This window comes from Mustela nigripes, chromosome 3, assembly GCF_022355385.1.
Source record: "Mustela nigripes isolate SB6536 chromosome 3, MUSNIG.SB6536, whole genome shotgun sequence".
In the NCBI taxonomy this organism is placed as follows: domain Eukaryota; kingdom Metazoa; phylum Chordata; class Mammalia; order Carnivora; family Mustelidae; genus Mustela; species Mustela nigripes.
The window spans coordinates 130,350,581-130,365,363 of NC_081559.1; the positions used below are offsets into that span (position 1 = coordinate 130,350,581).

At 35.6% G+C, this 14,783-nt stretch overlaps 1 pseudogene; it reads left to right on the top strand.

Annotated features, from left to right (window-relative positions):
- Positions 1-9,404: 9,404 nt before the first annotated feature.
- LOC132014550 (MICOS complex subunit MIC26-like) lies at positions 9,405-9,961 on the top strand (annotated as a pseudogene).
- Positions 9,962-14,783: the final 4,822 nt, after the last annotated feature.

The window sequence follows — 14,783 nt, forward strand, 5'->3', positions numbered from 1 at the left end:
AATAAAAAAAAAAAATAGTAAAAGTCCAGAGTGACTTCCAATAGCTGTCTCAGAAGCAGACTCAAAAACAACAAGCATGCTTTATAAGACCATCATGATATCCATACCCTCAATGTTTTCCACACTAATTTCCAAGAAATCAGGCTTACATTTTAGGAAGACTCAGACGCAGAAAAGTAGCTGGTAAAAGTTCAAATACCTGTTACATGAGCTCTCAATTACACAGTAAGAGCATGAGACAGTATTACAAAGTAGCCTATGTCACGGAGGGTTCCACCAATGAGGACAGGGCTGTTTCTCCATTTGAATCTAAGTTTGAGCCCAGAATGAAAACAGTGATGAGGCCAGGAGTCTGACCTCCCCAGAACCCTCCTCCTACTGGGGAAGGCAGCAGGCTTATGTAAGAGCTACATGCCAGGAGCAATGATGGCCGCAGGTTCAGAAGAAGCTGCAGGAAGAGCTATAACCACACTGAGCCGGAGGAGGTGCATGCCAGTAAGCAGCGACCAAAAGGGGCCAGTTTTCCAGGGCACAAGAACTACCTCTGAGTGTTCTTAAGTCAGGTGGGAGGAATGGGTGAAAGACATAGTTTTCACAGAACAGTAGAGAAATTAATTTGTTTGAACATGGCTCTATCTCTGCTTCTGTGGTGGTATGGCTTGTGGAAACATAGGTTACATGGTTTACTTAAGGTTTATCATTGTTGTTTTGGTTAATTCTGTTGAGGATTAATGATTAACAGCCAACAGTTACAGAGTTGTTCTCAGTCACTGAGGTAGAGCCGCTTATTATCAAGAACTTATAATTGTACTTTGGGCATTATACTAAGTTCATATCCATTCTCATGTGTCCTTTACAACAGCCTATTGAGCTAAGCATTATTACTACTTTTGGCTTATAAATTAGAAAGGAAACTGAGGTTTACAGTGTTTAAGAAACTTGTTCAAGTTTACAGAGTTAATACATGGCAGAATCAAAATTCTAATCTGGTCACTCTGACCAGATTCTCAACCACTGTATTGCTAGATGGATTCTAGAAACTGGGGACCAGCAGGATTGTCATATACTCAGAGGCCATTTCAGTAGTATAAAAAATCCAAGACACAAAACAGAAAGAGGAAAGGCAGGTAGGCTCACTCCTTGAAGCCTATAATAGAAAAGAAAAACAGAACTTGGAAAAAGGAGTTAGTCCTAAAAATTAACCTCCAAGTCAGGCCCTGCACTGTTCCCTCCTGGTTCCTACCATGATGCCACTGATTCCTTTCTGGGTGATGTAAACACAAATTTCAAACACCCTTAATATGATAACTCAGCAAAGACATCGGCTTCACAATCATCAAGGCTTCATTGAGAATTATGCTCTCGATCTATCACATTAAATGTGAACCTAGTATGTAAAACTAGGTGGTAAAACTCTCTGGAGGAAAAGCTCCTTGAGGGTAAGAATAAGACTCCAGAGCTCAGCTTCCAAGGTTTTCACGGTTGTTTCCAGTCTACATCTCCAACCACAATTCTTACCATTCCTCCATACCAAACCTAGACATCAGGCTTTTTTCTATCCATAGAAAGCACCCTTCCACCTCCATTTCTACTCAGCAAAGTTCCTCTCTCACTTCAAAAGGCCATTATAGATGTTGTCATTGAGGTACTAACAGTGCCGTGAGAACGTGGGGTCCCCACACCTTCAACCTTCAACCTCCCTCTCTGAGTATTGAGACGACGTCACTAGGCCCTCTGCCCTAATCCCAGTCCTCCTACAAGCCTCAGCCCCTCACATTTAGGAATGCTGAAATAATCACTGTTTCCAGATGTCCTTGCCCCACATTCAGGGATGACTATGTCTCCCTCTCTCTATTTCCACAGTACTTTATATATGCCTCCCTTACTGGATTCATATTTTAATTGCTTTTGGCATGCTGGAGAGGAAGAATTAAAAATATGATGGATTTAGCATAGTGCTTAGAACATAACAGTCTTTCAATAAAACGTGTTTGATTCAAAAATTATATCTCTTCTTTCTTGCATATGGCACTTAACACAGAACTTTGCACATCTTTGTATTTGTTTTATACAACATATACAAAACACATAAAAAAATAAAAAATAACCCCCATGATCCTATGACTTGTTACAAGTTTGCTTCCCTTACACTTGTTTACAATCTTCCAGTTTATATATTTCTATTATTCCCTCTTTTTTGGTAAATTGATATTCAGTTGTTCAAGCCAAAAATCAATAAATCATCATTTGTTTCTCTATTTTTCCTTATCTCCTACAGCCAATCCATCATTCCATCATCAAAATATATCAAATATATCTCATATCATTCCTCTCCATCACTCCTAACCCCATCTAGTCCTAGGTGATAACTAAGGGACACTGAAACAGGTTCCCAATATATGTTTCCTTGTTTTAACCCATGCCTTTATGATCTAGTCTCCCTACAACAGGGAGACATCCTGTTTAATGTCTAATTAGACATTATCCTTCTTAAAATGCTTCAGGGACTCCACAGCCTTGAAAACAAAATCCAACCTGGATTCCATAATCTGATTCTTGCTTCCCAAACCAAACTCAGCTTCTGCATCTCTGTCATTCATTCACCTTGCTCCAGTCACACTGACATTTTTCTTCCTCAAAAGGCAAGCTGCTTGGGGCTTTGCACTTGTTCTCATTCTAACTCTGTTCTCCTCCAATGCCAGCTCCTTTCCATCCTTCAGAACTCAGATGAAATGGCATCTCTACTGAGAGCTTGGAAGTATCCTCTACCGAGTTATCACATTGCCTTGTTTTCTCCATAGCACTTGCTATAATTTGTAATTATTATCTTGTTTATTGGTTTTCTTGGCACTATCTGTCCTTTTCAAACCCAATCCTCAACATTCAATAAAATAAAAGCAGTGTGGGAGAGTAGGACATTGTCTACTCTTATGTATTGGCTGTTTCTCCAGAGTCTAGAAAATATTAGGTTCCTAGTATGGATGGACACCTAAAAAACCAATGGATATAGGGCACCTGGGTGGCTCAGTTGGTTAAACAACTGTCTTCAGCTCATGATCCTGGAGTCCTGGAATCAAGTCCCGTGTCAGGCTCCCAGCTCAACAGGAAGACTGCCTCTCCCTCTGACCCTCTCCCCTCTCATGTTCTCTCTCTCTTTCACTCTCTCTCTTTCTCTCAAATAAATAAATAAAACCTTAAAAAATTGATGGATATATAGTTAGTGTTTGTTGTAAGACTTTACATTTTTAGTAAACTCTTTTTGGGTGGAGACCAAGTCTTCTTTGAAGAAAAGTTGATATGGCACTCTAGAAAGTACCATATGATTATTTTTTGTATGTGACTATTTTTTTACAAGTTCAATTTTAATTTATTGTAACCCAGTAAGTGGTGGTTTTAAAAGCAGAGTTTCCATCAAATTAATACTTAATTCTAAATTTTAAATTTTAAAAACCTAATCTTAAGGCAGAAGTAAGACATAAAAATGAGCATGTCTAATACAGACTGTAAAGTACCATGTGACTATTGATGCAATAAATATTAGTACGGATTTTGAAAACTCCATCAGGACTATCATTTAAAGTAACTCCAGAGTCTCAGATTTCATGATATAAAACAGAGTCAAAGAAGCAACAACAAATACTTCTGACAAATCTATGTTTAAGAACAGGAACCCACAAATACATGGCTTTAAATGATATTAATAAGCTGTGAGGATTTTTTTCCCTGGGAATGCTTTGAAAATCTGAAAACTTTTAATGCTATTTCCAAAGAGCAGGTCTCTGCTGCATTAATCTCCCTGTGTGCTCTAAGCACCCACGGAGTTTAGTGGTTCTCTTCTTAAGAGGCTCATGATGCCTAGAGTGTCACATGATCAAGAGAATTGAGCTTAGTAATTCCACAAGAAGAAAGTCCAACTGAGGTAATATGTCTGAATTTAGTACCTAAATTAAAAGTTGGAGACTCAGCTTTCCCAGAAGTAATTTCTTCTCTCATCAGGGAATGTATATGCTATAAATAAGATCGTGCAGCTTGAAAGCTAATTGTTTGAGAACACCTAATTGAAAGTAATAGCTAATGAGAGGGTCACATTAGTGACTTAATGTTAGTGGTCACATTAGAATCCTGCTTTTATACAAACCTGGTTGACTTCCTCTTTCATAGAGAGCATTAGGGGATAAGTAAATTATTCTAAGATCACTACAGCAGCTGACGCAGGCTGGACCAGCACCAAAGGACCTTAAAGAACATGACAAAGAAGCTCGACTCCTAACTTACAGATTCTTAGAATTAAAGAATTCTGTCTAAATGAAAAGGAATAAAGTATCTCAAAGCAACCAATGAATCCAAAGAGCAAATAGTAGAGTCCATTGTTTTAAACTTAATGTTTGTGGAAGCATAGATAAATAAGAAAGCTATAAAACAAATTAAAATGATGTCTTCTCCCACAGAAGTCTCTGCACTATACTAATGTGTTCTACACAGGGTGGGATTTGGGTTTGAAAATGAAAAAGTGTTTCCCTCCATCAACAAACCTGGCCTTGAATAGAGGCATACAAAACAGATTCACACATCACTGTCTGACAAGATGTTCACTGATAATTTTAGCAGTGCTGAGGAACTTATTGATACACTTTTCCCTCTTAGAAAAACATCTTAAACTCATGGAAAAAAAGAAATTGAGTACAAAAAAGCAAATGGGGAATTTGAAACTTCACAAGAAAGTGAGTGTCTGAAGTAGGACAACTTATAAAAAGGTCAGAAGATATGGTGAGGCTTACGAATTGCCTTATTATCAGCAAATTTCTATCCAAACTTTTGAACATTAAAAACTTTCAAATAAAAATAAACTATTCACAATGAGTTAACAAACTGACCTTCTTTAGTTTACAAATTGCAGAATAAAGTGACAATGTTATAGTTGTATGTATATAGATGCACAGGGTTCTCCCACTGGAGACCTTCCTACTCCTTTTACAATGATTATTGAACAGAAAGTGAGCCATCAGTGATTGATTTGGGTGAACTGCATTAATCACAAAAAAAGCAATTTTCATTATTTCTTAAATATCTACCATATATACATTTACATAATAATGAAAGGATAGATTTAAATAGCTAATTCTTCCAGGCCTGGGGATTTAGACAGCCTGGAAAAAAATGTTCTTCTTTCTATAAGAATGTTTAAAATATCTTGATATGTTTGATTTATTCATTAATCTACTCATTTATTTAATAAATATGTATGGAATGCAACTATGCCAAAGGGCAGAGATACCTACAAAGGGATGATTGGTTATCATATTCATTATATTATATTATATGATTGGTTATCATATTCATTATATTATTCCTTTCTGTTCAATCTTACAAATTTATTTTCTTCCCCAAAAGGAAGTTAACTATCATCTCTCTCTCTCCCTCTTTCTCTCTTCCATTTATTGTAAGAAACGGGAGAAGCAAGCCCAAACAATCTAAAAGGAAAGAATAATCAGCAACAAGGTGGTTCAATCGGTTGAACGTCTGACTCCGTTTCAGCTCAGGTCACGTGTCATGGGATCAAGCCCCCAGGTGGGCTCCAGCCTCAGCAGGGAGTCTGTTTAAGATTTTCTCCCTCCCCGTGTCCCCCCCACCTGTGGCCAATTGGCATGCTTGCTCTCTCTCTCTCTCTCTCTCAAATAAAATAAACAAATCTTTAAAAAAATAAAGAAAGAAAGAAAAAGAAAAAGGATAATCAACAAAGTAAATCTTAATCCATTAGGGAAGGCAAGCTGGGAAAGGGGACTGACAGGGATGCAGAGTGTTTTTAAAAAGCAAAAAGTTAAAAAAGTAGACACCATATTTAGCACAACAAAGCTATTTCCATATCTCACTTACTTGTGAGGATGAGGCTTCCAGCTTATCATCGGACATGTTTAGGACTCTAGAAAAAGTGGGCCTGAGAATAAGTATTCTCAATGATGAAAAAATCTAAGTGGACCATGGTTACCTGAGACCTTGAAAGTCACTCCCACTTCCACATAAACGCTACTAGTGGTGTCCATTATCATCTTGACAGTATTCATACAATAGCTTAAATATCATAATGTTCAAGAAATACTGAGGGGATTTGAACTGATCCTTCTCTTTCATATCTGAAAATTTATGTGTAAAGTTCATTAAATAAATACCTGCCTCTAACCACATCATAGGAATTTTTTTTATGTCTTTAAATATTTATGCTGGGCTATTATCATCTAGACAGAGAAGTCATACTCTCTAAATGTTTTTGAAAATATCTAAAAAATTATATATACTATCAATTATATCCTTGATTTACCTGAATAAATTAAAGTTCTGTTTAAGTTTGTAGTTTTATGCTGAATTATGACAGCATAGCACAGATAAATTTAAGAAGGTTTATGATTAAAATGATATTATCATGAGGCATAACTTTTAAAAATTAAATGTTTTAGTTTATAACCAAAATATATTCATGATGCTGCATGAAATACTAAAAGCTACCAATACCTGATGAAGATGGACAGTCCATAAACATAATCACAATACAAAGCTCTAGGAACAATTAAAAAAATAAACAAAGAAAAATATTTAAAAATATCCTACAGATTCCAAGATAGTTCTATAACTAAGTGCAGGACCAACCTGTCACAAAGTTGTTTATGCTATCAAATACCAATCCCCAGCTGGGGAGAGGATTTGTCTTCCATCATGTAGGCCAGTAATACTAAAAGAATATCAAATCCCAAGATCTTGGATAGGGATATTCTCTTTTTTAAAGTTCAAGAAAATGCAGACCTAAATTTTAGTGAAGTGGGTAATTAATAAAAAGAGAATGTAAAACTAAGTACAGCATGACTATTTAGGTCAGCTATTTTTCTATCTACTCAGAATTGAAATCAGTAACGTGAACACGATTATTTCACAAGCCCCTTCATTGTCAACCAAATTTAAAACTGGCATATAGTGTTTATATATATCATTGCTCCAGCAATATTTTCTCCACCAGCTGTGGACTGACTGTGTCCCCACAAAATTCATACATTGAAAACTAATCCCCAATGTGATAGTATTTGAGTTGGGGCCTTTGGAAGGTAATTAGGTTATGAAGATGGAGTCCTCATGAATGGGGTGTTCCTACAAAAAGAGACACCAGAGAGAGAATCTCTCCCCTTGTGAGGATCCAGCAAGAAGATGAGAAGATTGGCTATCTGCAAACCAGGAAGAGTTTCTCTGCACACATTGGATCTGCTGGCACCTTGATCTTGGACTTCCCAAACTCCAGCACTCTATTGTTAAGGCCAACCATTCTATGGTATTTTTGTTATCACAATCCAAATTGAAATACCACCAAACCAGTATATTTCAATAAAACTGGTTAATATTGAGGGCGCCTGGGTGGCTCAGTGGGTTAAGCCGCTGCCTTCGGCTCAGGTCATGATCTCAGGGTTCTGGGATCGAGTCCCGCATCGGGCTCTCTGCTCTGCAGGGAGTCGGCTTCCTCCTCTCTCTCTCTCTTCCTGCTTCTCTGCCTACTTGTGATCTCTCTCTGTCAAATAAATAAACAAAATCTTTAAAAAAAAAACTGGTTAATATTGAGAAAATAGTAAGCAATTCTATTTCAAATGAACTGCCAGAAACTATACATTTATGTTCCTAATAAAAGTATAGCAAATTTAGACTGCATATGGAGAAGTCTCAAATACAACTAAATATCTAAAATTTAAAGTCACACTTTTTCTCGTGAAAATAATGGATTTAATTCTTTGCTATATATGAAAAAGAATATTCTACAGGAACACATAAGCATAACCTACTCCACAGACCTTCACTATTATGTTGCTTAGCATCTCCCTACCTTAAAATTTCAGAGCATGTGGCTAGATACTACCCTTATTCATACTTATATTCAAGATGTTTCCTGGCTCCTGCCTGTGGGCCAGCAAGAGGCTGAAGAATACAGGAGTACTAATTTCTCTCCTTGTGCAACTTACATAGCAAGGGGAGAGGTGACATTACACGTGTAAAAAATAAATAAATAAAAGATAATTACAGACTGTGATAAAATGGATGAAAGAAAAGAGGAAAAAATTAAAATGATAAATCATGTCTTTAAATAGTGTGATCAAGAAAAGCTTCTTTTGGAAACTAAGGAATGAGAAGGAGGCAGCTTTGTAGAGATGCATGGGAAGACTTTTCTAAGCAGAATGGATAAATGCAACAGTTTTCAGGCAAATACCAACTTGATTATTTTTCCTTTCGAAGAACCAAAAAAAAAAAAAAAAAAAAAAAAATGGCCAGAGCAGCTGGAGAAAAACTTTGCTCCTGATTTGTGTTTTCAGCTCCTTGACCTCTGGTGGTAAACAACAGGAAAACTGGACAAAATATTAGAGAAAAACCCGTTTTCAGACATTCAAAAACAAGAAGTACAACATGGTGGCTCCTAAGAGAAAAGAAACAGACAAAGTGACTTCTACCCTTGCCTCAACTTTCTGCTTACAGCCTACAAACCATTTCTTGGAGGAAGAAAGAACAAAAGCTGAGCACAGCGAGGCTGGGGTAGCTGGTCTTGGCATAAAAGAGAACCAGAGAGGAGGGAACTATATGTAAAAAGAGCTCCAAAAACCTGAAAGGGATCTTCTTGAGTCCTTATTGAACATAAAATTGCATTATGTTCAAGGTAAAACTTCATAATGCCAAACAAAGCACTTGGGGAAGCTAAATGATTTCTAGAGCTCAAGCAGAGCAAGGAGACATTTGAATTCCCATAAGCCAAGCAGAGTCTGTTGAATATTCAGGGTATTAGAGTTCAGTAGAGAAAGGTCATATATTAGAAATAGGGCTAATAATGAATGGCCCATGCCTCAGAAATAGTCCTAGAATAAAGCTTTCTTTAGATTCACAAAGGATTAAGTTGCACTGCATGTAAATTAACCACATGCCAAAGAAAGAAAATTGTTAAAGTAAAATAACAAAATCCAGACACTCAAGGCAAATGGAGAAGCAGTAAACTCTAAGCCATAGCCAGAAGTGAAATCAGTCAATAGAAGCAGGCCCATAAGTATCGTAGATGATGGACTTTAAAATAGCTATGATAGATACGTTTAAGATCTTATTTAAAAAATACACTGCGTAAGGAGGAGAGTAATAGAAACTATTATTGAACTCAAAAGCTGAAGAATACTATGTGAAATAAAACTTCAGTAGACCGGTAGATTAGACACTGCAGAAAAAAGATTATTACATTTGAAAACACAACATTCGAAATTATCAAATCCAAAGCACACAGCAATAAAATGCAAAGAGTAATTCCCAGAGAATAAAAGTAATAGTCTCAGTGATTTCTATGACAATATTGAAAGGTCTAAAATTCATGTAATTAGGCTGGAGCCACCTCTGCAAACAACATGTTCAAGGTAATTCTAAGGTCTGTGGGGTCAGCCAGCCTGAGTCTGCTCACCTTCAAAGTCTATGCATCATCTGAAAAGGACTCATCTCACAAAACTTTCATGAAGGTTAATGAGCTTTCACTGCACTCTATTCCTATGGGTCAGTCTAAACAGGTGGAGGAGCCGAGGACCCAGCATCTCACATTTCCAACATTAATGTGAGCCATAGCCAAATTGGTGTCAGGAAATACAACCACAGACTAAGCCTCAGATGCAGAGCTTGGTTCAGTGGGCGTTACACAGCAACTCTCCAAAATGCACCTCTTAGATTTTTTCCAAGAGTTGGTATTGTTGTTTTTGCTGGCATTGTTGGACTTCTCTTGGCTAGAGGTTCAAAAATAAAGAAGCTGGTGTATCCACCTGGGTTCATGGGATTAGCTGCCTCTCTTTATTATTTACAACAAGCCATCATATTTGTCCAGGTCAATGGGGAGACATTATGTGTCTGGGATTTACAAGGATATGTAGTCATAGAAGATTTGTGGAAAGACAACTTTCAAAAGCCAGGAATATGAAGCATTCACTTGGAAATGAGTAGAATGCTCCATGCTCTGCCCATTTTAATCTGTTATAGATAAACTGGAAACTCCATGCAGTAAAGCAGTATTTCTATAGAAAAACGGTAGAGAAGAGTCAGAACCAACTGTAGTAAACTGGTTTTCTTCTTCGGGAAAAATGATACTAGGCTTCCTTGTTACCTTGGGTAATGCCATACTACAAGTGGACTACTAATCAGAAATCCTTTCACCTAGAGATAATGCCTCAGAACTCTTTGTTCTCATGTTGCTATCTATGTATATAATTAAAACTCCACGTTAAAAAATAAATAAAATAAAATCCACATAATTAGAGACATATAAAAAGAGAAGCAGAAAAATATCTCAAGACATTTGCTGAAAAATTTCCAAATTTGATAAAACTAAAAATACAGATGCAATAAGATCATCAAACTCCAAAATAACACGAAGAAACCCACAAGAAAAAGTATCATAATTAAATTATTAAAATCCAGTAATAAAGACAAAATTTTAAAAGCAAGTGGAGAAAGCATAGACATTGTGTAGAGGAGAATTAAGATAAGAATAGTTCTAATTTCTAACAAGAAACATCGCAGGCAAGAAGACTATACAGTGACATCCTTAATGCGCTGAAAGAAAATATGGCAGCCAAAGTATCTTGCAAAAAAGGAAATGAAATAAAGACATTTTCAGAAAATCAGACAAACAAAAGCTGAGAAAACTTGAAAGTAGCAGACCTGCTCTAAAATAAATGATAAAGAAAATTATTTGGGTTGGAAGGAAGATAATACCAGATAGAAACTGGGATCTATACAAATGAATGTGTAAGCAAGGATAATATGTTGGGATATAAAAAGTCAGTTTTTCTCACTTTTAAAAATTTCTTCAAAAGATAATTGACTACTTGCCACCTGGGAGGCTTGGTCAGTTAAGCATCTGCCTTTGGCTCAGGTCATGATCTCAGGGTCCTGGGATCCAAGCCTTCAGTGGGCTCAGCATAGAGTAACTATATTAATATCAGATGAAGAGTATTATCTTGCTTTAAGACAAGTGATATTTAGAGATACAGGACATTTCATAATGATAAAAATACACAACAATCTTATATGTGGCTAATAATAACACCTCAAAATACATGAAGCTAAAACTGACAGAACTTAAAGGAGAAAGACAAAGCCATACCTACAGGTGGAGATTTCAACTTTCCTCTCAATGAATCATAGAACACGCATACAGAAAATCAGTAAGTATAAAGAAAATTAAAACAGCATTATCAACCAACTTCACCTAGTTGGCATTTATAGCACAACATACTCAAAAACTACAAAATACACATTCTGCTCATATGCACACAGGACATTAATGCAGATAAATCATAGCTGAGCCATAAAATAAGTCCCAATAAATTTAAAGGGATTAAAATTATACATAGTGTACCCTCTGACTGCAACAGAGTTAAAACAGAAAATAATATTAGAAAGTCTCTGGATAACCCTACCAATATTTGGAAATTAAATAAAATACTTACAAATAACCCATTAGTCAAAGAAGAAATGAAAAAGAAAACTTTCAAGTATTTTGAACTAAAATAAAAATGACAAAAACACAATATGCTAAAATTTGTGGGATGGAGCTAAAGCAGTGCTTAGAGGGGTTATTATAACTTTAAATACTTATGTTAGAAAAGAACAAAGCTTTATATTTCCACTTAAGAAAGTAAGAAAGAACAAATGAAGCTTAAAATATGTGGAAGGAAGGAAATCGGGGCACCTAGGTGGCTTAGTCAGTTTAGTACCTGCCTTTGGCTCAGGTCATGATCTCAGGGTCCTAGGATCAAGTCCCCTATTGGGCTCCCTGCTCAGCAAGGAGCCTGCTTCTCTCTCTCTCTCTCTCTGTCCCTCCTACTGATTGTGCTCTCTTACGCTTTCTCTGTCAAATAAGTAAATAAATAAATCTTTAAAAAAAAAAAAGAGGAAAAGAAATAATAAAAATAAGAAAGGGAATCTATGAAATAGAAAATGGAAATGCAGTAGAGAAAATTCATAAAATAAAAGTTGGTTTTGGAGGGGAAGCATTAAAACTGATAAAGACAGAAAACAGAAATTACTTCTATCAGATAGAAAATGGAAACAGCACAGATTCTACAAACATTTGAGGAAGAGTAAGGAAACATTATGAATAATTTTATACTAATAAATTCAACAACTTAAATAAAAAGGGAAAATTCCTTGAAAGATACAAATTACAAAAATGGAGACAGAAGTTGGATATCTGAATGGATGGAAGACAGTAAATAAAGGAGAGAATACTACCAAATATATTCAGAGAAGAGGATAGGGATCAGGTAATATAGAGTTTTATAGGACAAGATCAGAGTTTAGATTTAAATCCCAGTGTAGTGCTCGCTTCGGCAGCACATATACTAAATCCCAGTGTAAAAGGCCATTGAGAGACTTTAAAGAGAAGTGGTACAATCTTATTTCAGTTTGTAAGTATCACCACTGCTATGAAAACAATGCATTCTAGAGATATAAAATTGAAAGAAAGATGATTGAAGAAAAAGAAGTTACGGAGTTATTTCAGTACCTCAGGCAAGAGATAATGTGGGTTGAACTAGAACAACATTAGTGGAGAGGAAAAGAAGTGTACAGATTCAAGACATATCCTCAGCTTGGCTCACATCCTACAGAATTTAAAAAGTACATAACAACATTTCTTACTCAACATAAGAAATGTCTTCCAGAAAAATTCACATTAAAGGGAATGGTATTTTCCCACTGATTTCCAGAGATACTTTTTCTCTGGAGAGAAATATATCTCTCTGGAGAGAGATACTTTTTCTCTGAGAAAAATTATTTCCATATATGTAACACATTGCAATCAAGAATGAAGCAGTTAAAATACTCAATCTCTTTGATAAGAAAAAAAAATGGAAATAAAATAAAATATTAACAATGACTATATCCAGAATGTGGTCTTTTTTTTTTTTTTAATTTTTTATTTTTTATAAACATATATTTTTATCCCCAGGGGTACAGGTCTGTGAATCACCAGGTTTACACACTTCACAGAATGTGGTCTTAATGCCGACTTTGCTTTTATAATTTAGGCTTATAATTTTTAAAATGCTATTCTTTTTAAAAGACCAAAACATTTTGGGTCAGATACTTTTAAACACTGGAGTTAATTTCTAAAATATAATAGTAAACTACTAAAACATTTGCAATAGTGCTAGTTCTAGAGGAATTATCACTTGATTTGCTCTTCCTAGGATACAGTTCCCACTGAAGATGTAATTAGCCTTAATACTTTAGTATTCGACTATATTTTAATCAGTATTAGGCCATCATAAATTGTGTACAATTTCATAATTTTACCACCACCTTATGAAAAAAAAAACCCTATGATATTTATTTTAGAATCTTTGGATAAGTTAAGAGATATCTAGAAGTACAGACTAAAGTAGTCAGCTGTTACTTCCCAATCTATAGCAATAAATAGCTAAGGAAAGTTTGTCCCTTTCTTTTTTTTTTTTTTAAAGATTTTATTTATTTATTTGACAGACAGAGATCACAAGTAGGCAGAGAAGCAGGCAGAGAGAGAGGAGGAAGCAGGCTCCCTGCTGAGCAGAGAACCCAATGCAGGCTTTATCCCAGAACCCTGGGATGATGACCTGAGCTGAAGGCAGAGGCTTTAACCCACTGAGCCACCCAGGCACCCCAAGTTTGTCCCTTTCTTAAAACAAACATGAAATTCCCTTTAAACTTTATATGAAAGCAGGCTACTGGCCAAGAACCCACATAATACTCTCGGAAGGAAAAAAAAAAAAAAAAAAAAAAGACTTCTAAAAATTCTTGACAGTTTAGGATTAAATAAGAGCCAACATCTTAGTTCATTTCAATCGAATATTCTTACTCTTTTTCTTCCAACTCAAACATGCATATTCTCACTTAGAGCCCAGAATCAAGCTAGAATTGAACCAGCCACTAAGAATAAGTTTCATTTCAACTTAAACAAATTTTCATGAACATGCACAAACTGGAGTGGATAGAATACTTTACTCTGTGCAAGGTAAAAATTTATACATTTTTTACTAATGGTTTAGAAATTAATTTTTAGAGTAAGGGATACTGACTTTTGCTCTACCGCTTACTAATTTTTTTTTTAATGAACTGTAATCTTAGCCACTCTGTAGTAACCCTTTATATATACATTTGTTGCTAAGATTACCATATCTGACACATAATTCAATTACTCTTTTTTTTTTTCATTTTATTTTATCTTATTTCTTTTGGATGTTCCCAAATTCATTGTTTATGTATCACACATAACTTTATTGTTTGTAACTATGCTAAACAGTATAGATGTTTGTGTATTTGTTTAGTCAAAAATAAAACACCATCCTTCAAAAGTGAAAATATATACACTTCAGATTCATACGGATGTTATATTTGAGTTTATGAATATAATCAGCATACATTCAGTTTTCAGATTGTCTCTGTTCACTCTGTACCCATCATGCTTTTCCCCCTGACATGTTGTAGGATACTGTGACTGGATGACAATCAACCTTGTAAAACTATTATGTAATTAAGATCAACTTTACAAAACAGCTTGCTTAATGTATATCCTGTTGACTCTGATATTGTCCACACCACACGGCTTTTCTTGCTGACCACATGTACACTTATTCCATTCAGTGCTTTTCATCCCTGCTCGCAGCAGGTGTTCTCTGCTTCAGTAACATTTTCTGCCTTCTTGCTTTAATCACCAATGTCTTGTAGCACAGTACATTTTCCATCAGGGCAAAATCAATCCC